Source organism: Cervus elaphus, chromosome 18 (genome assembly GCF_910594005.1).
Source record: "Cervus elaphus chromosome 18, mCerEla1.1, whole genome shotgun sequence".
NCBI classification, from domain to species: Eukaryota; Metazoa; Chordata; class Mammalia; order Artiodactyla; family Cervidae; genus Cervus; species Cervus elaphus.
In genome coordinates this window covers 117,684,851-117,707,168 of record NC_057832.1, presented here as the reverse complement: position 1 = coordinate 117,707,168, position 22,318 = coordinate 117,684,851, and the positions used below count along the sequence as shown (strand labels likewise).

Below are 22,318 nucleotides of genomic sequence, written 5' to 3'. Positions count from 1 at the left end.
TATTAACCAATGTCCATGGTTAACATTAAGGTTCACATTTGGTATTGTACAGTTTAGTGGGTTTTGACAAATGCATAATGTCATGTACCCACAATTATAATATCCTTCAGAATAATTTCACTGCCCTAAAAATTCCCCTGCCATATCTATTCATCCCACTCTCCCACCCCAATCCCAGGAAACCACTGATCTGTTTGCTGTCTTCACAGTTTTGCCTTTTCCAGAATGTCATCTAGTTAGAAGTGTACTCTATACAGCCTTTTCAAAATGACCTCTTTCACTTAGCAATATGCATGTAATGTTCCTCCATGTCTTTTTGTGGCTTGATAGCTAGTTACTTTTCATCACAGAATAATATTCCTCTGTGTGGACCCGCTGTGGAGTGCCTGGAGGTCTGCATGGGGACAGGCAGACACGGGACCCAGGCTCTCTCTCCGCAGGCCAGAAGGAAAGATCTCTGACCACACACCAGGGCCCCTTGGTCCCGGCCTGTGGGCCCTCAAATAACAGCCTTTACACCTGGTCATGAAATTAAAAGACACTTGCTCCTTGGAAGAAATGTTATGACCAACCTAGGCAGCATATTAAGAAGCAGAGACATTATTTTTCCAACACAGGTCCATCTAGTCAAAGCCATGGTTTTTCCAGTAGTTATGTATGGATGTGAGAGTTGGACTATAAAGAAGGCTGAGCACCGAAGAATTGACCCTTTTGAACTGTGGTGTTGGAGAAGACTCTTGAGAGTCCTTTGGGCTGCAAGATCAAACCAGTCAATCCTAAAGGAAATCAGTCCTGAATATTCATTGGAAAGACTGATGCTGAAGCTGAAACTCCAATAATTTGGCCACCTGATGCGAAGAGCTGACTCACTGGAAAAGACCTCGATGCTGGGAAAGATTGAAGGGAGGAGGAGAAGGGGACGACAGAGGATGATATGGTTGGATGGCATCACCAACTCCATGGACATGAGTTTGAGTAATCTCCTGGAGTTGGTGATGGACAGGGAGGTCTGGTGTGTTGCAGTCCATGGGGTCACAAAGAGTTTGACATGACTGAGTGACTGAACTGAACGCCTGGTCTTAGCTTCCCCTACTGTGCTCCCCAGAGGATCTTGACGCCACCTCTCCGCGAATCTCCCCTGGGTTCAGCCCCTAGAACACCCCCTAGGTGGGAACCAGGCAGGAAGAGCAAGAGTGTGCGATGGAGGGTCAAGGAAGGAAAGAGGGTCAGGCAAGGAAGGAGGCTGAGGCCTGAAGGATGGTGCAGAGCAGGGGGCAGGGGCGGAGGAGCTAGGGGAGGAGGGAAGGGAGGAAGGACGTGGAGGGGACAGGGTTTCAACCCTAAAAGCCCTAGTTCTCAAACATGGTGCCTCCTTCCTTGCTGCCTGCAGTGCTGGTTGCAACTAGAATGGAAAGGTACCTCTTAGACAAGGGCAGGGCCTCTGGGGCTGCACAGGTAGACTCATGGCCCAAGAATGGCCTCCAGTGGTGGCTTTGCCAATTTCAGAGGCAGTGAGGAATGAATAGAATTTATAGTAGCTGTGGAATGCTTGGGTGTGGTAACACACTTGAAGTAAGGTAATGAGAACCTACTGTGAGCCAAGGGGGTATAGCTCAGGGGTAGAGCATTTGACTGCAGATCAAGAGGTCCCCGGTTCAAATCCGGGTGCCCCCTGGTAGCTTGTTTTATTGTCAAATGGCTTCCCTGACAATGGCTTTTCCCCAGAACTTATTGTCTTTTCAAGTGTCTTCTCTCCTGTGTCAGAGTGAAGTCAGGTAGACTGACCTATTGGCTGTAATTCCCCTCTATCCTTTCCACCCCTGTTGTTTTGTGACCTGTCTTTGCTGCAGAAGCCAGTGTGATCTGCATCCCTTTGCTCTGGGCTCTGCTGCAGGTATCAGTCTAGGCCAATCAGGAGACAGAAACTGCACAGTAATTTAAACAGGGACGTTTAAAATAAAGAATGATTGTGCTATGAAGGGGGAATAACTATAAAGGTGCGAAAGTGAAAGAAAGTGAAGTTGCTCAGTTGTGTCCGACCATAGGATTTTCCAGGCAAGTGTCCTGGAGTGCGTTGCCATTTCCTTCCTCAGGGGATCTTCCTGACCCAGGGATCAAGCCTGGGTCTCCCACATTGCAGGCAAACACTTTATCGTCTAAGCCACCAGGGAAGCCCCATAAAAGTACAAAGAAAACCTAAAGGTATCCTTGGGTTGAAGTGCTCAGCCAAGGGCAAATTTGGAAGGGGAACCCTTCATCAAAGCTAGGATTCAGACCTCATTGAGGAAGGTGGGACTGTGGCCTGCTCACCAGGTTGCCCCAACCAGACCGGCTGATGGTTTCCAGGCAAGCAGGAAGCAGCCTTGGGGGACACAGGCAAGCCGTGTGGAGGTGTGAGGCCTGAAGTGTGCAGTGTCCGCACTGGAGGATGTGAAACCAGACCTCTGGGCAGAGGCAAGTCGAGGCTGGCAGACAGGTGCATGGGGTGGCGGGGGGGGGGGGGTGTGTGGCTGGCAGGTACAGGAGTGGTCACCCGCCCAGCTGGGGCTGCAAGGTCACCAAGTGATTCGTCCTCTGGGTGTGTACCTGGGGCAGAGCATCACCAGGTGTCTTTACACACCCGCACCATTGCCCAACTTGCAACAGGAGGGCCAGGGGCAAACACCTGCAGCAGGACCTAGGCAGAGGACCCCTTTCTCCTGCAGTGCCCCTCCTGCACCTTCTACTGACAACTGTTAATATTGTGCTCACTTATAGGAGAAACGCTTAAAGAACCCAGTCCATTATCCCACAGCAGGTATGGAAGGGTGAATTTGGAGCTGAGCGGCAATAAATTGATAACTGGCACACCATGTGACTTGTTTCGTCCAACAGGATGTGAATAGATATGATGCAAGCAGCACCCTGAGATGTCCTTGGCAAGGTTGGGTTTGCCCTCTGGCACTTCCGCCCTTACCCTGAGCCAGGCTTACCCTGTAAGCGTCTCTCCTTCGGCCAGGCCCCTCAATGAGCACACAAGACCCAATCCTGAGCCCCGCTCACTGAGAGGCGCCCAGGCCAGCTGGCCCACAGCTTGAAGCCCACTCACCCAGCCCAGTCCAACCTAGACTAGCTGATTCCTGCAAACCCATGGATGCAGCAATAAATGCAACATTATTGTGAATAAGACTGGCCAGTACTGAAATTGGTGTCTCCAAGGAGGCTCTGGCTGCACCCAAAGGTAGAAGGGCACGTGGTGGTTTCTTCTGCATACTCATATCTGCTTCCTATCTTGTCCAGTCTGTGAATGTAGATGTTTATTGCAGTAAGTCTGCTGCAAGTGGTCTACTACTGCAAGTCTACACTGTCCTGTCACTGGATTCGGGCTGTGTGAGGGGTGGATAACTTGTCATAGGTTTCCAGGTGGCTCACCTGGACCTAATGTAGATCCTGAACTTTGTCTGATTGAATGAGACTTTGAGGACTTGGGATAAAGCTGAGTATATTTTGCATGTGGTAGAGCTGTAAATAATTATGACCAAGAGGGCAGACCATGGTAGATTAAACTTTTCCCCCGCCTTGTTCACTTATTCTGTCTATGCCCTTTGCCACAAGGCTTTTCAGATCCTCGCATTTAGAAGGAGGTATAATTCCCTGCACTTGATTCAGGGCTTGGTCCTGTGACTTGTTTTGACTGATGGGGTGTTAGCATATATGATACAAGCAGAGGCTTGTGATCTGCTTGCGTCGTCGGACTTGACTTTCTGCATTTTTGCCATTTCCAAGAGAAAGCTTCCCCTGCTAGCTGCTACTCCTCTAACTGGGACTCTGGAATGACAGACAGGGAGCAAACCCGAGCCCAGTTCACAGAGAGAAACCAAGCACAGATGGACCCACAGCTTGAAGCAGGGTCACCAGGTAAAGTCCAGCTGAGATCCATCATTATTTGGCATCTGTGCTGCTGCCCTATGAACCTGAAAATAAATGCTTATTGTTGCATGAATCAGAATCCTGGGATTATTTGTCTTGAAGCATTACCGTGGGCATCGCTGACTGATACAACTATGGCTCTTACAGTCTTCTCTCCCCCACTACAATGCTCACCAGGTTCTGAGTGAGGGGAGAAGATGAGACTTCAGTTTTTGAAGAAATTCGGTTTGTGGCTAGAGGGTGGAAAAGTGTCTATTAGACAAGTGTGGAGTCTCTAGGGAATGGAAAAAAGATGAACTCATGGACAGAAGTCAGTCTCTACTCAGTTTGTGGTGGGTCCAATGTCCACAGTCTGATTGGGAATGAACAAAGTTTATAGCACACTATAGAACTGTTTGGTGTGGCAACACAAGTGAAATAAGCTAAGGAGGACCTCCATCTAGGTAAGGGGGTATAGCTCAGGGGTAGAGCATTTGACTGCAGATCAAGAGGTCGGGTGCCCCCTGCTGGTAGCTTTCCTTATTACCAGGTACAGATAGATGACCCTATTTAGCGTTTTCCACCACTGTCCCGTGAGTCACCACCAGTCACCATGGTCCCATGGTCCTTGTCAGCTTCCTTGTGTTCTCTGACACAGATCACGGTGTACCTGTGTAGTCACTTCAGTCATGTTCGACTGTGCGATCCCATGGGCTATAGCCCACCAGGCTCCTCATAGTTCTGTCTTTAATGATCTGTGTGTGTTTCACTTCCTAATGAGTTCCTCTTCTATAAAATTTACATTGTGGAGGACACAGTGAATCACAGGTTACCCAGCTTGACTGCACTGGAATTACTTAGGGACATTATTAAAAATACAGATTAATCCACAAACCTGTGTACACCTTATCTTCAACAAAAGGGGCAAGAACATACAATGGAAAAAAGACAACCTCTTTAACAAGTGGTGCTGGGAAAACTGGTCAACCACTTGTAAAAGAATGAAACTAGAACACTTTCTAACACCATACACAAAAATAAACTCAAAATGGATTAAAGATCTAAATGTAAGACCAGAAACTATAAAACTCCCAGAGGAGAACATAGGCAAAACACTCTCCGACATGAATCACAGCAGGATCCTCTATGACCCACCTCCCAGAATATTGGAAATAAAAGCAAAAATAAACAAATGGGACCTAATGAAACTTAAAAGCTTTTGCACAACAAAGGAAACTATAAGCAAGGTGAAAAGACAGCCCTCAGATTGGGAGAAAATAATAGCAAATGAAGCAACAGACAAAGGACTAATCTCAAAAATATACAAGCAACTCCTGCAGCTCAATTCCAGAAAAATAAATGACCCAATCAAAAAATGGGCCAAAGAACTAAACAGACATTTCTCCAAAGAAGACATACAGATAGCTAACAAACACATGAAAAGATGCTCAACATCACTCATTATCAGAGAAATGCAAATCAAAAACCACAATGAGGTACCATTACACGCCAGTCAGGATGGCTGCTATCCAAAAGTCTACAAGGAATAAATGCTGGAGAGGGTGAGGAGAAAAGGGAACCCTCTTACACTGTTGGTGGGAATGCAAACTAGTACAGCCGCTATGGAGAACAGTGTGGAGATTTCTTAAAAAACTGGAAATAGAACTGCCATATGACCCAGCAATCCCACTGCTGGGCATACACACCAAGGAAACCATATCTGAAAGAGACACATGCACCTCAATGTTCATCGCAGCACTGTTTACAATTGCCAGGACATGGAAGCAATCTAGATGCCCATCAGCAGACGAATGGATAAGGAAGCTGTGGTACATATACACCATGGAATATTACTCAGCCATTGAAAAGAATTCATTTGAATCAGTTCTAATGAGATGGATGAAACTGGAGCCCATTATACAGAGTGAAGTAAACCAGAAAGATAAAGAACATTACAGTATACTAACACATATATATGGAATTTAGAAAGATGGTAATGATAACCCTATATGCAAAACAGAAAAAGAGACACAGATGTACAGAACAGACTTTTGGACTCTGGGAGAAGGCGAGGGTGGGATGTTTTGAGAGAACTGCATCGAAACATGTATATTATCTAGGGTGAAACAGATCACCACCCCAGGTTGGATGCATGAGACAAGTGCTCGGGCCTGATGCACTGGGAAGACCCAGAGGGATCAGGTGGAGAGGGAGGTGGGAGGGGGGATCAGGATGGGGAATACATGTAAATCCATGGCTGATTCATGTCAATGTATGACAAAACCACTACAATATTGTAAAGTAATTAGCCTCCAACTAATAAAAATAAATGGGAAAAAAAAAAACAGATTAGCAGGAGGAAGGGGCAATATAGAGTAGGGGATTAAGAGGTACAAACTATTCAGTTCTAAAATAAGCTACAAAGAGATATTGTACAACACAGGGGATATAACCAATATTTTATAATAACTGTAAATGGAGTATGACTTTAAAAATTGTGAATCACTACATTGTACACCTGTAAGATATCATATTGTACAACAACTCTACTTCAATAAAAAATAAAATTAAAAATTTTTAAAATACAGATTAGCCCCAGAAATCCTGACTTAGTAGAACTAATGAGGGGCATGTGAGCTTTGTTTTGAGGAAGGACACACTCCCCTGATAACCTTTACCCCAAAATCCAGTGATTGTAAGTGGCTAGAAGATTATTTTGAAACTTGTGTGTGCATACTAAATCATTCAATCACGTCCAACTGTTTGTGACCCTATGTGTAGCCCGCCAGACTCCTCTGTCCCTGGGATTCTCCAGGCAAGAATACTGGAGGGGGTTCATGCCCTTCTCCAGGGGCTCTTCCTGACCCAGGACTCGAACCCATGTCTCCTGCGGCTCCTGCATTGCAGTCGGATTTCCGCTGAGCCACCGGGGACGCCCTTTGGAACTTACAAGCCTGTATGATGCTAAACAACCTCTGGTGGCAAACCTCAAGGGTCCAGCCGGTGCCTTCAGCCCAGGACTGAGGGAAGACAGTGCAGGGCTGTCGGCATAGACCACGGCCAGGTGTGCAGAGGTGGGAGAATGTGGGACAGGTGAGGAGGGCACAGACATGGTAGAGTGGTGACAGGCTATAGTGGCACAACATTGCCAGGTGGGGAGAAGGCAATGGCACCCCACTCCAGTATTCTTGCCTGGAAAATCCCATGGACGGAGGAGCCTGGAAGGCTACAGTCCATGGGGTCTCGAAGAGTCGGACACGACTGAGCGAATTCACTTTCACTTTTCACTTTCATGCATTGGAGAAGGAAATGGCAACCCACTCCAGTGTTCTTGCCTGGAGAATCCCAGAGACCGGGGAACCTGATGGGCTGCCATCTATGGGGTCGCACAGAGTCAGACACTAAAGCGACTTAGCAGCAGCAGCAGCATTGTCAGGTGGGGTAACTGCCCATAAGTATTAACTCAACTCCCTTCGTTGAAGTTCAGAATTGAAACAGGCTTATAGGCACCACTGGTTGTGTCTGAGTAAAACATCTGATTGATGATTCAGAAGATACTTGTTTACAGGCAGATGAGTTGCTTCCTTTTCCATTTTACCCCAGCCTTTCAACCCTTTTCCATGTTTCAAGGATTCCCTATTGTGTGAGCGTGAACCCTGGTGGAAGAAATGGCTCTGCTGACAGCTGCAGAAGCCAAAACCAAGGCTATTTCCTCCCTCTGTCCTCCTGGCATCTCTGACTCACATGCTATCTGTAGACTGAGTGACACAAATCCCAGGGTTGGCAGAGCCCAAGCACCGTCCAGTAGCGCCCTAACCAGTGTGAGTTGCCCAGCAAGCTGGCTGGGTTCCTTCCCTCGGACCATCCCTGGTTCATGAACCCATGTCTCCAACCTTCCTTCAGTGACATGAGCTCTCCAACATCAGACAATGCTTGTCTTATCAGTTTCTCTTTCTGTAACACTGTGCCTAGGGTAATGCAACAATTGGAGTGGGTTGCAGACAAAAGACTTTAAAAAAAAATAGGGCAGATGTAGGACTGGTTTTCTGTCCTAACTGGGATTGAAGAAAATGGAAATCCAGTTGATTCATCAGGGCCAAGAAACTAGGAGCCCAAGGCTTTCAGTGGTCAAGTAGCTGAGTAATTGATCACACAGATGCAACTGACCGTCTGGATTTGAGGCTGGTTATTCATCCGGAAGGCATTTAATAGCTATTTATAACTGGCATCCATTCTGATTGGTCAGTGTCTGTGGTTGCGGTTGAAGGTTTTGAGTATCACCTCTTCTTGGACCAAACTTTTAAAGACCAGCTGTTGTTCTGAGAGCGGTATGAAGGGCTGAGTCTGAAGGCTTTGGGAAGCTCAAAGACACATGATGGAAAGCTCAAATGTCTACATTCTCTTCTCTGACTCAGGTGGAGATGGTCAGTCTTCCCAATGACTACACTGAAAAACTCAGCTTGTGCTGCTGAATGTTGGAGACTGCTGAAAAATGAAGGCACAGTTGTCAAATTACAGTCCTAGTTGTGTTCATTGTTTTCCCCGTTTCTGGTATCAATTGCTGCTTCAGTGGCGGCCACTCCCGCAAAGTTTCAGAGACTGTCAGGACAACTCACACTTGAAACACAAGTTGCTGCATCTTGCCCACACCTTAGGTTTTATTGGGAGTGTTTCCTGCTCCTCAGGTAATGGTGGCAAGGATATTAAAATACTTAGACCCAAACGTCTCCCTGAGTAGTTGTGTAGAACCAGTGGGTACTAGTTGCAAGTTCTACATCTATGTACATATGTTTTTATATTCGTAGTAATCCCAAAGCTTTTTAAAAAAAAATATTTAACTCATACATACACACACACACAACTTTGACATCTCCCATTTGAATGTCTGTGGTAGCTTAGACTTCCTGTTTCTCAACCAATAACATCTAATAATAAACTGAGTTTTGTAATAAGAGAAGGGCTTCCCAGGTGACTCGGTGGTAAAGAATCTGCCTGCAATGTAAGAGATGTGGGTTCGATCCCGGGGTCGAGAAGATCCCCTGGAGTAGAAAATGGCAACCCACCCCAGTATTTTTGCCTGGGAAATCCCATGACAGAGTCAGACATGACTTGGCAACTAAACCACAACAGAAAGAGAAAGAGCCTTGGTACTGAGTTCAAAGGGATATTTGGCAGAAGCAAAAAATGCAGACTAGGAAAGCACTGATCTCCCAATTTCTCTATCCTCTCACATGTCCAGTTGTGACAACAACTATTCTTGTGCTGCAAACACAGCGATCGCTTCTTCAATTTCTTGATGCAAATATCTCAATAATAACTAACATTGTGGACGGGTGGGAGTACTCTGACTTCTCAACCTTCATTTCCCCGTCCTAATAGCATTCCGGTTTTCACTTGGATCGAGTCTGGTAAGACTGGAATCTCAGACCTTCTATAACTAAGAAGTGGGCACGCCTTGATACTAACTGGGTCATGCAAATGGTCCCTCCTTGGAAGGAATCTGAGCCTTGGGCAAGAGACAAAGCACCCAGATTGGCTGGTTCTGGATTCTGCAAATGCACTTCCCTGACTACTCCAGCCTGGCTGTGAGATTGTTACTGCAGTCTTCGAACCTGACTTCAGAATCTTGGAGTTTTACTTGGTCCTGCCTTTCACATTGTCGTAGCAAGTTTGTGATGCATTTCCGATAAATCACTCTTAAATGACGAAAAGAAGTTCACTGAAAGATGGATACAACTGTTTAAACTCTCTTCTTACTTTCTGGCAACTGGAAGATCAAAGCAGTGATGTGCTTGGACCAGTGGTGGATGAGGGTCAGAAGCTTTGTAAGAAAAACCTATCTGGTTCTGCAGAAATGCAAAAACTTTCTCAAATAATAAAACCACTGGGGTCACCAAAATGAGGTCAGAGAACCTGAATCGGGTGTCACTGCACGATGAGACATCAGTCTAGATGCTGTGTCTTCTGTGCAACACGATCAGGAAGAAAGGTGAAATCCTGGCAGCCAGGACCTGTCTCCGCTGACCCATTTCAATCCTTATTTGAATCAGTTTCTTTTCGGATAAAAGCATTTCTTAAGTGACACTGACAATTGAAACCATTGCTTTTTTAAAAAGCAAGGCTGAATTGTCTGGAAAAAAGCAAAGAAGTCATTTCAGAGATAATACATGTTTATAATATGCATATAATATTCTTACAACAATTAACTCTTCTTCCTGTTTTATGATGATTTTTAACAATAGAAGTCTTGATTACTTTTTCATGCCAATAAAACAAAAAACTTCCAGGACACCTTGCATATTCGCTGCATAGTATTCTGTGTGGCTGCTGCTACCATTTATTTAGCCATCCGTTCTTTGTTGGGTATCTATGCAGCTTCTAATTCCACTCCTATAGACAGCTCTGCAAAGGGTCTTATTGAAGATGTGTCTCTGTTTTTCATCTTATTTTGCTTTATCATAAATTCCTAGACATGGGATTTCTGCATATACATGTTTAAGCCATTATATTGTGAAATTTTTCTCCGGAAAAGATACATAGATATGCACTGTCAACATCAGAGTCTGAAAGTACCAGCAAATAGATTTTAATTGTGAAATATACATATAGAAAACTTATATGTACTATTTAATACAGTATTTAATAAATACTGAAAGATACCCATGTATCCACTGCCAAGGAAAAAATAAAACATTGCTAGCCACCCCTTTCCCTGGTGGCTCAGCAGTAAGGATTCTGCCTACAATGCAGGAGTTACCAGAGATGCGAGTTGGATCCCTGGGTCGGGAAGATCCCCTGCAGGAGGATCCCATGAGGATCCTGCAGGCCACCTCAGGATCCACTTGTGTCCCCTTTACTTATGACAACATCTTCCCTTCTAACTTGTATCCTGATCTTTGTGAAAATAGCATGTGTGTATCAGTTAGGTCATGTTCATCATCTCTTTTATTGATTCTCCACACCCTACTGCCATATTATTTACCTGTTCTGTAACTTATTGAGAAAGGTAAAGTCTCCTCAACCCTATGACTGAGGATTTGTTTATTTCTCCTTTTTATTTCTGTCCATTATGTTTTATATGTTTTGATACTATGTTACTGGGTGCATTTAGATTTAGAATTGTAATATTTCCACTGACTTCCTTATCATTGTTTAGCAGATTAGAAATCATTCCATTTTATTAATGTATACCAAGTTCACATGTGGTCTAAATAAAGCCTTTCAAAATTTACTGTGAAATCCTTAATCAAAATACAGATTATGGGAAGAAGTAAAATTATTATTATATGCAGATGACATGATACTCTATACAGAAAACCCTAAAGACTCTACACAAAGACTACTAGAACTGATAATAAATTCAGCAAGGTAGCAGGATACAAGATTAACATACAGAAATTATTGCATCTCTTTACACTAACAATGAAATATCAGAAAGAGAAAAAAATCCCATTAAAGATCACATTTTAAAAAACACCTAGGAATAAATCTGAGTGAGGAGGTGAAAGACATATGCTATTAAACATTGACAAAGGAAATTGAAGATGATTCAAAGAAATGGAAAGATATCCCATGTTCTCAGACCAAAAGAATTGCTTATCATGTGTGACTTGCCCATTCAAACAACAATGATTCCCTTCGCTAAAGTCTTAAGAGATGCGTGGGTGTGTGGAGCATCTATATCTTCAAAATACATTTTAGTGGCTGTTCTCTGTAGACAGGGATGCTCACTGGAGATCTTACAGTGGAGAGGGATTCTCTGATTTCAGTGGGGAGGCTCCTAGGGTGTTAGAGTTCAAAAAGAGTGACTCTTCACCTCCAGATGCTGGTTGGAGGTTACTCTCTGATCCGTGGCTGTGCTTGACCAGTCCTGAGGTCCCTGGGGCTGACGATGGGAGGCCCACCCCCGTCCCCCTCAACTTGTAGCACAAGGAGATTCCTGACCTCTCACTCGGTTCCCAGATCTGAACCAGTTCAGAGGCCCGGCATCTCTTGAAAGGGAAATCTGAGTAAACTTGAGTAAAGGATTCTTCCAAAATATCCAACCGCAGGATGTGAACTCACTCCTATATTTCCCCAAAGCGCCTTTCAGCTGTTTACCTGGAAACTCTTTACTAGGGAAAGACAAATACCCATGTATCTTCCAGATTATAGGTGTCTATTGACTCTGTGAAACTTCTGGAGGTCTAATGTTTGAGGGAACATCAGCATGTCCCAGGAATGACGACATCCTATACCTCGCCCTGTTGAACCACCACAATCAGAGCTAATAGCCTCCCCTGGAGGATCTCATCAAAGCCGAGGACCAGAGGGAGGAAGAACAGCAGCAGATGTGAGCCGAAGCCTACTTCTGTCTGGTGGAGCCCAGGAGGAGGCCGTGGGGAAGGCAGGGTCCTGAAGGGGTCAGAATGGATATAGCGCAGGATGGAGGGAGTCTCAGTACCAATTACAAGCCATGGCTTTACAAACAGTGCCTTCAGCCTGGAATCCGAGATGGCTGCAAGAAGGAATATTTTCTTCCCACCACCCCCTTCTTCTTTTTACCTCCCAGAACTTAGCCATGTTAAAGAATAATGAGTCCTGTTCCTAACACACCTTTGCCACACTCCTCCATGTCCCTCTGGGTGGCAACCATCTGATGTTTTAGCTGCTAAGAAGGATCAGTCAGTGACATCGCTGGAGCCTGTCCTTCGGTGGTGGGTGGTCTGTCCTGCTGCAGAGCAGGGCTTGGCAAGGAGAGGCCTGGTCTCTAGGACCCCAGAGGGGTCAGCTCTTCAGCCGGGCCAACCTGCTGGTTTTGGGCCTCTTGTGGAAAGCTGGAGCTGCATTTGGGCCTCTTGGGGAGGCTGCAGGTTTCATGGCCAAATACCTGCCCTGGTGTCCCCCAAGCCTTTGCAGACTCTGCCAAGGCCCTGGACTTGGCCGCGGATGAGGGAAACACCACAGAGGAGGAGATGGCCGTGGAGACCCAAAGCCCACCCGTGCTTCTAGAGGGCACAGTCTAGAGGCCCCAGGTGGGTGCTGAGAGAGGGGAGCTTCGGGTCAGGGCCGAGGAGTGTCCGGGCCCCACAAGCACAGGAGAGCTGAGCTCATGGCCAGAGTGAGGTCCGTCTGCCAGGTGCCCAGGCACAGACCAGGGACAAACAGGAATGACAGAGTGCTGGTGAGGGCGGGGAGCACACTGGTTAATAGCAATAAACCACAGCCACTTTAAGGAGGGGGTATAGCTCAGGGGTAGAGCATTTGACTGCAGATCAAGAGGTCCCTGGCTCAAATCCAGGTGCCCCCTAATGAGTGTGCTTTTATCCCCTGAAACAGCTCTGTCCCCCCAACTTTGAGATCTCTAGGAGGACAGGAAGAGATGGTTACAGCTCTTCCTTTGTCATAAAGCCAGATGGGTTCCAACACCCAGCCCTACTGCACTTGGTCAGACCCTTTCTCATGGCTTCTGGCGGACTTTTGTCTTATTCTTTGCCAACCCATCACCGGAACGTTTTCCTCTATTTTAGCAGAAGCTTCTGAGCACTCAAATGAGGAACCTGGAGGAAGAGCTTATGGTGAGAAGAGGGTGGGTCAGCCAGGCCATAGAGCCGACCAGGGAGAAACAGAAATGACTGGGGTGGGGAGAGACTTCCCTGGTGGTCCAGTGGCTGAGACTTTGCCTTCCATTGCAGGGGGAGCAGGTTCAATCCCTGATTGGGGAGCGAAGATCCCACATACCTCTAGGCCAAAAAAGCAAAACATAAAACAAACAATATTGTAACAGATTAAAAAATACAAACTTAAAATACAATGACTGGGAGACTGGAGGACCCTGCCTGGGAAGGCCACAATCACGAAACAGTGTCACATAGGAAAGAGTCGGAAGTGGGCTCCTGGCTCAGGGGAGGGGCCTCTGACTGCAGATTAAGAGGGTTGGATTTTCAAGCCCCTACAAGTTTATTTCATTTAGTACCAGACATCAGGTGGAGGGCTTCCCAGGTGACTCAGTGGTAAAGAATCCACCTGCAATGCAGGAGACGTAAGAGACACAGGTTCAATCTCTGGGTCGGGAAGATCCCTGGGAAATCCCATGGACAGAGGAGCCTGGCAGGTTACAGCCCACAGGTTCACAAAGAGTCAGACACGACTGAACAACTGAACACACACACACACACACACACACACACACACATGCGCACATCAAGTGGAAACCTTTCGGGTCTTCTCTGGGGGAGGTCTATCTCACCCTACCCGGTCAGGGATCGGCCACAGAAGTGGGCAGTGGATGAAGGCAGTGGGCGAGCTTGTGCCCTGCCCTGGCGGGGGCGGGAGGGGGGGGGATGTGGGAGGGCAGGAAGAGCCTGAGAACCAACCATGCGGATCTGGTCCCAACCCTATTATTAATCAGGCGTGTGTGCACAGGCACATCTCTTAATTATGGCTTCTTTTCAAGCCTATAATATGGAACACAAAACTAAATTGGTGATTCCCAATTCTCCCTTTCTTTGGGGATCTTCTCCAGAGTTTGTTAAAAATAGTCTTTGGGGACTTTCCTGCTGGTCCAGTGGCTAAGACTCTGTTCCCAAGGCAGGGGGCCCAAGTTCAATTCCTAGTCAGGGAACTAGAACCCACATGGCACAACTGTGACCTGGTGCCACCAAATAAATTTTTTTTTAAAATTCAGAAGAAATGATCTTGCCCCAAAAATTGTATTTAAAAATGTAGAGGACTTCTCTGGTGGTCCAGTGGTTAAGAATCCATCTGCCAATGCAGGGAACCCGAGTTTGATCCCTGGTCCAGGAAGATTTCACATGCCACAGAGCAACTAAGCCCCAGTATGTCAACAACTGAAGCCCACAAGCCCTGGAGCCCATGCTCGGCAACAAGAGAAGCCACCGCAGTGAGAAGCCCACACACCGAAATTATAGAGTAGCCCACACTTGCCACAACTAGAGAAAGTACATGCAGCAACAAAGACCTGGCGTAGCCATAAATAAATTTTTTTTTTTTTAAATGGAGTTCTTTAATTTCATGGCCAACCCTTCTGATTCAGGAGGTCTGACCTGGAGCCTTGAACTTCTTATCCATGAAAGCACATCCTGCTTTCCTACCTCACAGGCTCATGTGCGACAGGCATCCCAGTTGGGGCACTGTGGCCTTAGTTTAGTCCAGAGGCCCTCCATGATGCAGCCATGGACTTCTACTGATGGTTTGGCCCTGGATGGCTGGCCGGGGGCAGAGGATGGTGCGGAAGGGGATGGCAAGTGGGGATGCCTTCTGGGTGCAATAGAGCAGGGCTCCTGGGCTCACTAGACACAGGGCAGCTCAGTGTCTGGAGGAATGCTGGATACAATCACAGAGGCCAGGGGTCTCCGTTTGGCCGGAACAAAGAGATGAGCTTTTAAGGACAGCTGCGTCTTCCCTGTTCTTATTTTTACATTGTCGCTAATTTTGGAATGTGATTCCAGCTTCCTTCCCCTGGCCAGAGCCAATGGTGCGGCACAGAGGAGAGAGAGAAAAGAGGCAAGGAGGGTCAGGCCCGTCCTTCCGCCACCCCCTCACTCCTTGGCTTTAATCCCACAGCTGAGAAGGATCGGCTGATCCTGTTCTTCCCCAGGCCCTGCTCTGTGTGGGTCTGAGAGTCAGAGCAGACCCAGTGGGAGCTTTAGGACCTGGGGACATGGACCCTCAGTCCAGGACGTCTGACCCGCAGCCCAGCACAAGGGGCTTAGGAAGATAATTCAGAGGCTCCTGTCGGTTCAATTCTTCTGCATCGTAACCCATGTCGGGTGTGATGGAGACACACCAGCCATCTCTGTGGAGGACGTACGGATCTGTGGAAGGTTGAAATCTCTGGCTGGAGCTGAGACTGAGCCAGAGGGGCTGAAACAGGCAGGGATCTGTGCCTTGTACACTTCCGTTTTCATACAAGTCACCCAAAGGAGCACCTTTAAATTCAGTTCGAGTCTTTCCCAAGAGTTGTGAGTCAAAGGGTTCAAATAGCTTTGTCTTTCTTCTCCAGGTGTCCTGATCTGGGGAAGAGGGGTGTGGACAGGTAATGTCAGACCCACTTTGGGATTGAAAGTGAGAAAAGGGAGGGGGCACCTGGATTTGAACCAGGGACCTCTTGATCTGCAGTCAAATGCTCTACCCCTGAGCTATACCCCCTAACCTGGTAGAGTGGTATAATTAACACCTTTTACTGTGTTGACATACCAGTATTCCATCTTGCTCGTTGGGATGTCCTGGTCAGTTCTGCTTTTTTGAACCCTGGCCTCCTAGGTGCCAGGGACCAGCCTTTGTTCCCCCATCACTTCTATATGCATCTGGCTGGAGACCCCGTGGTAGCCTGGTTGACCTTTACAGGTGGGGAGACATTTCAAATGATCCAGATAATCCTCTTGGGTATTAATAGTCACTGAGCATCTACTGTGTGTCAGGCAGGCTGGGATGACAACGTAACTGTGACATGGTGACTTTGTCTTCTCCCACTTGAAAGAAGTTCACAGCCTATGCCTAAGAGTTATTTAAAGACATAGAATAATGTTTATGAGAGTTCATCAAGTGAAAAGGCAGTTACGAAAGTGTGTCTGAGAATTATAGGTGATTTCAACTTTTTGTGTGTTTTTCTCTTTCAACTTTTCTATACTGAGCATGCTGCCATTGTAAAAATAAAAATGTTACTTAGGAAAAATGATACTCTAGCAGAGTGCCACTTGTAGGAATGCATCTTTCAGAAAGACTCATGAATGCACAGTGAGTGGTAGAGACCCACTGCAACCTTTTTATGTATTAGCAGTGAACTGGAAACCACCTAAATATCCATTGAAAGGGGACTGGCTATAAACATTAGATACAGTCATAGGAATATGATGCAACAAGAAAAGAGAAAATTGGCCCAGAGCTGTGTCATGGAAAGATGCTTAACGATACCATTATGTGAAAAAAAAAGCAAATTGCATGACAAATGCAGGTATGCTGTAAGTTTATTTGGGCTTTTTAAAAAGCTACTGTGGGGACTTCCCTAGTGGTCCAGTGGGTAAGACTCCACACTCCCAGTGCAGGAGACACAGGTTCAGGTTCAGGTCCGATCCTTGGTCAAGAAACAGAACTCCTGCACCCATCCCCGCGTAGATGTCTGAGCATAATTAGAGGAAACCTCAACTCTGAGGCTAGTTGAGCTTTGCAGTACAGTAAGCCCCCTACATACAAACCTTCAAGTTTTGAACTTTCAAAGATGAGAACATGCATGCCGGCCCTGATATATCAGCTGTTGCAGTGCCCTACTGTACTTTTCAAGGTACTGTGCTATAAAATTAAAATGTTCTATTTTTTGTTTTTTTATGTACATATTACATGTGTGAAAAGTATTATAAGCCTATTACAATGTAGTACTAGATAGTCGATTGTATTAGTTGGGTCCCCAGGCTAACTTAGCTGGAATCAGGAACAAATTGGATTTATGAACACACTCTCTGAATGGAACTCATTTGTATGTAGGGGACTTACTGTAAATCGAAATGTGGATGGCAGTGTTTTTAAAGGCAGAGAAAGTTTTTTAATATTCATTCTTGGAGCAAGGTATTCAAGGAAGGGCCAGGCCCCAGCTAAGTGATGAAATTATATACACAGCTGACAAGGCCTCCCCCCAGCCAGAGGGAGACAGCTGGGGGTGGGGCGGGCCCCAGGGAGCCTCCTGAAGGGCAGGAGACAGGCGGATGCTACTGCCTCCCATGCACAGCCTGCATGGTCAGTCCTGTCCGACTCTGATGGCTTGGTGGTTAAAAAAAAAACAAAACCGCCTGCCAATGTGGGAGACTCGGGAGATTTGGGTTCAATCTGTGGGTCAAGAAGATCCCCTGGAGGAGGTAATGGCAATCCGCTCCAGTATTCTTGCCTGGAAGATTCCGTGGGCAAAAAAGCCTGACAGGCTACAGTCCAAGGGGCCGCAGAATCGGACACGACTGAGCACACAGCCCATTACATTATGGGAAAGGTTAGGAAGGAAGGAATCACCCCGGTCAGTGGGGTTCCAGACTGATTTCAGGGCTGATGGGCCGGGTTGCAGGACCAAAAGGAGCCAAGAGGAGGCAAGACGGAGGCTGCCATCAGTAAGATAACCTTCACTATCAGGAGGCATCCAGGGAGGGCAAGGACAGGAAAGGGACCAGCAACCAGATTCTAAGCCAGAAGTCCCAGTGCTTATGAACCTGGAATAACAATCGCCACCTCCCTGAGGAAAAAAACACTAATTTAAAAATTCAAGTCTCTTGTTAACAAAATCAATGAGCTTTAATGATGAGGAATTAAAGCACAGCCCTGAAAATTAAAGAAGTTTTGTTTGTACAGGCACGTATGTATATGTTGATAAGACAAATCGGAGGGAACAGAATAGTTGCAACACAGGAAGTTAGACAAAGAGCTATTTGCCAACTTATCAAGTTAGACAAAGTCTCAAGGAAAACTAGAGTTGACCATGCTCTGTCTTAAATGGCCATTTCTCTGTATTGTGTTTTCCGGCCATTCAATAGAAAGAGATTAAGACTTTCTTGCACTCAAATAGTTTTATTATGAGAGGCTATTTTTAACCCATATAGACTTCTGCTGTTTATATAACCTGAAACATCATGAAATGCATTTCAGGTAGTTGTAAGAAAGGTCATAAAAGCTGGTTAGTGTTGGGGAAGATAAAATTCAAATGATAAAATTCCCATGAAATGTACTTCTGAATTACATGCTAAACTCTGAACCCACAATGAATTCTTAGATCATAGACCAAAACGTTTGTTCTCCAAGCCAGAAAGTCAGAGTTCTTTTGTTTTGAGATAGTTGATATTATTTACTGGTCCCTTCTGCAGAAGTTTACTTTTAAAGCTTGAACAAGACATAAAATTGTCTTTAATAATTACACAACCCAAACTTACACTTTCACATGTGTTTCACATCCTCTGTACACTCTCTGAGCCCCTCGCAGGGAGGGCTCTCTCAGGGGGTGATGTGTCCTGGTGGTTTGGCTTGGAAATAGATCAGTTCCACCTTGTCCCACAGAGAATGACTGGACTGAGACAGGGAAAAATGAAGGAAACCAAGAAATGCTGGAACAGCAGTTGTTCCTGGAGGATGACTTTAAGGTCAAGTGACAAACAATATCCTTAAGAATGGAGGAGAGCCAGAACACAAGATGCTGGGCAGACATATTGCAGAGAAGAAGCTACTTCTGACTCCATGTTGGAAACTATTTCTTTGGCTTGCTTTTGGTTGCTTTTGTTATTGTGTGTGTGTGTGTGTGTGTGTGTGTTAGGTCGCTTCAGTCACATCCGACTCTGCGACCCTATGAACTGTAGCTCACCAGGCTCTTCTGTCTATGGGATTCTCCAGGCAAGAATACTGGAGTGGATTACCATGACTTCCTCCAGGGGATCTTCCCGACCCAGGAATCGAAACTTTTCCGTCCCCTGCATTGGCAGGTGGGGTCTTTACCACTAGTGCCACCTGCAGTCACACATAATAGCCTGCCTCAGAGAACCATGCCCCTCTGCCTCTCTGTAAACTAAAGTGCCTTTGCTCAGCTCCTAGAGTGATAATCTGACCCTGACCACCTTGTGAATAGCTACAAGAAAAAGAAGAGATTGACGCACCCCTTCCAAAGGCTGGCCATTCCCAGAGATGATTTTGAAGACTGAAAGGCTGAAGACCCTTTCACTTTACTTCTCCACTGCCTCTCCCTCTCTATTCTGCCTTTTGACTTTAGTTCCTCATTGTCTTCTCTCCCTCTGACTCTATAAAAGAACCTGGCATCCAGACCCCAACAAGATGGTTACTCTGTGACACTAGTCTGCCATCTTCTCAGTCAGCCACTTTCCAAATAAAATATTCCTTGCCTCAACACCTCTTCTCTCAGATTCACTTGGACTTAGTAACAGACAGAGCTGGGATGAAGGAACCACTCTGAGAAGGCTTCTAAAATCTCTACTAAAGGTGGTTTCAACTTAGCTGCAGACTAGGAGCTCTGGGGAGAGTTTACCTTACCTGGGCTCCACCTCAAATACACTGATTTAATTGGTCTGGGGTGGGGCCTGGGAAATGGTACTTTTATAGACTCTTCAAGGGATTCTAATTTACACTCAAAGTTAAGAACTGCCAACTACCATAGTAAAGCTTCACAATTTTCTGGTTCTAAAAAAAACAAAAACAAAAAACTTTACATTGACCTCTAATAAGGAAGAAGCTGAAATGCAGTACCAAAAGGGAAAAGTTAAGAATAAGTAGGGGGCACCCAGATTTGAACTGGGGACCTCTTGATCTGCAGTCAAATGCTCTACCCCTGAGCTATACCCCCTTCTGTGATGGTATGACTTAATTAATGTTGTCTATCCAGCCGCACCCAGACTACATGTACACCACTTCAGGATGGACCTCTCTTGGAAACTGATAGATCTGCTGCTTGAAAACTCATCAACCTGCTACAGAAAAGGCAGCCAGCTCCCTCCTCAAAAACCACACAGCCTGTGTCCCTGTCTCACCCAGCCCTGCCCCCAGCCTATAGCCTCAGGGTGTGGGCAGCAGCCTGGAGAAGCCTAGACATTGCAGAATGGCCTTCAGAGTCAGATGACTGTGCCCATCATGGTGGGCAACTGAAGAACAGAAACTGGAGGCGATGGAAGTGTCTGTCCAAATTCACTTCATGAGGGTCTAACCCTCAGGGGCTGACACTCAGTTCAGGGAACTTTCTAGTAAACTCAGTCAAGCACACAAATGACCGTACCAACCTCTGTTTCTTCAGTTAATAGAGATGTGACCACGAAGAGTCACCACCCCCAGGAACAGGCAGAAGTAGGTGAAAGAAGCCAATCTGAAAAGGATACATCCTGTCTGTTTCCAACTATATGACATTCTGAAAAAGGCAAAGCTATGGAAAGATCTTAATGACCTAGATAACCACGATGGTGTGATCACTCACCTAGAGCCAGACATCCTGGAGTGCAAAGTCAATTGGGCCTTAGGAAGCATCTCTACGAACAAAGCTAGTGGAGGTGATGGAATTCAGCTGAGCTATTTCAAATCCTAAAAGATGATGCTGTAGAAGTGCTGCACTCAATATGCCAGCAAGTTTGGAAAACTCGGCAGTGGCCACAGGACTGGAAAAGGTCAGTTTTCATTCCAATCCCAAAGAAAGGCAATGCCAAAGAATGTTCAAACTACCGCACAATTGCACTCATCTCACACGCTAGCAAAGCATGGCTAAAAGTTCTCCAAGCCAGGCTTCAACAGTACATGAACCAAGAACTTCCATATGTTCAAGCTGGATTTAGAAAAGGCAGAGGAACCAGAGATCAAATTGCCAACATCCCTTGGATCATAGCAAAAGCCACAGAATTCCAGAAAAATATCCACATGTGCTTCATTGATTATGCTAAAGCCTTTGACTTTGTGGATCACAACAGCTGAGTTCAGTTTAGTCTCTGCATGTCCGCCTCTTTGTGACCCCATGGACTGCAGCACACCAGGCCTCCCTGTCCATCACCAGCTCCCAGAGCTTGCTCAAACTCATGTCCTTCAAGTTACTGATGTCATCCAACCATCTCATCCTCTGTCATCCCCTTCTCCTGACTTCAATCTTTCCCAGCATCAGGGTCTTTTCCACTGAGTCAGTTCTTCACATCAGGTGGCCAATGTATTGGAGTTTCAGCTTCAGCATCAGTCCTTCCAATGAACACCCAGGACTGATCTCCTTTAGGATGGACTGGTTGGATCTCCTTGCAGACCAAGGGACTCTCAACAGTCTTCTCCAACACCACAGTTCAAAAGCATCAACTCTTCAGTGCTCAGCTTAGTTTATGGTCCAACTCTCACATCCATACATGACTACTGGAAAAACCATAGCTTTGACTAGATGGACCTTTGTTGGCGACGTAATGTCTCTGCTTTTCAATATGTTGTCTAGGCTGGTCATAACTTTTCTTCCAAGGAGCAAGTGACTTTTAATTTCATGGCTGCAGTCACCATCTGCAGTGATTTTGGAGCCCTACAAAATAAAGTCTGTCACTGTTTCCACTGTTCCCCCATCTATTTGCCATGAAGTGATGGGACCAGATGCCATGATCTTAGTTTTCTGAATGTTGAGTTTTAAGCCAGCTTTTTCATTCTCCCCTTTCACTTTCATCAAGAGGCTCTTTAGTTCCTCTTCGCTTTCTGCCATAAGGGTGGTGTCATCTGCATATCTGAGGTTATGGATATGTCTCCCGGCAATCTTGATTCCAGCTTGTGCTTCATCCAGCCTGGCATTTTGCATGATGTACTCTGAATATAAGTTAAATAAGCAGGATGACAATATACAGCCTTGACATACTCCTTTCCCAATTGGAACCAGTCGTTATTCCATGTCCAGTTCTAACTGTTGCTTCTTGACCTGCATACAGATTTCTCAGGAGACAGGTAAGGTGGTCTG

General features: G+C 46.0%; 4 non-coding genes across 4 annotated transcripts; 2 read left to right on the top strand and 2 right to left on the bottom strand.

The window, feature by feature from the left end:
* Positions 1-1,602: 1,602 nt before the first annotated feature.
* TRNAC-GCA lies at positions 1,603-1,674 on the top strand. The gene has a single exon. It is a non-coding gene; the product is annotated as a tRNA-Cys (tRNA).
* An 11,431-nt stretch (positions 1,675-13,105) lies between these two features.
* Positions 13,106-13,177, top strand: TRNAC-GCA. The gene has a single exon. It is a non-coding gene; the product is annotated as a tRNA-Cys (tRNA).
* Positions 13,178-15,966: 2,789 nt separating this feature from the next.
* Positions 15,967-16,038, bottom strand: TRNAC-GCA. The gene has a single exon. It is a non-coding gene; the product is annotated as a tRNA-Cys (tRNA).
* Positions 16,039-20,137: 4,099 nt separating this feature from the next.
* TRNAC-GCA lies at positions 20,138-20,209 on the bottom strand. The gene has a single exon. It is a non-coding gene; the product is annotated as a tRNA-Cys (tRNA).
* Between the last annotated feature and the right edge of the window lie 2,109 nt (positions 20,210-22,318).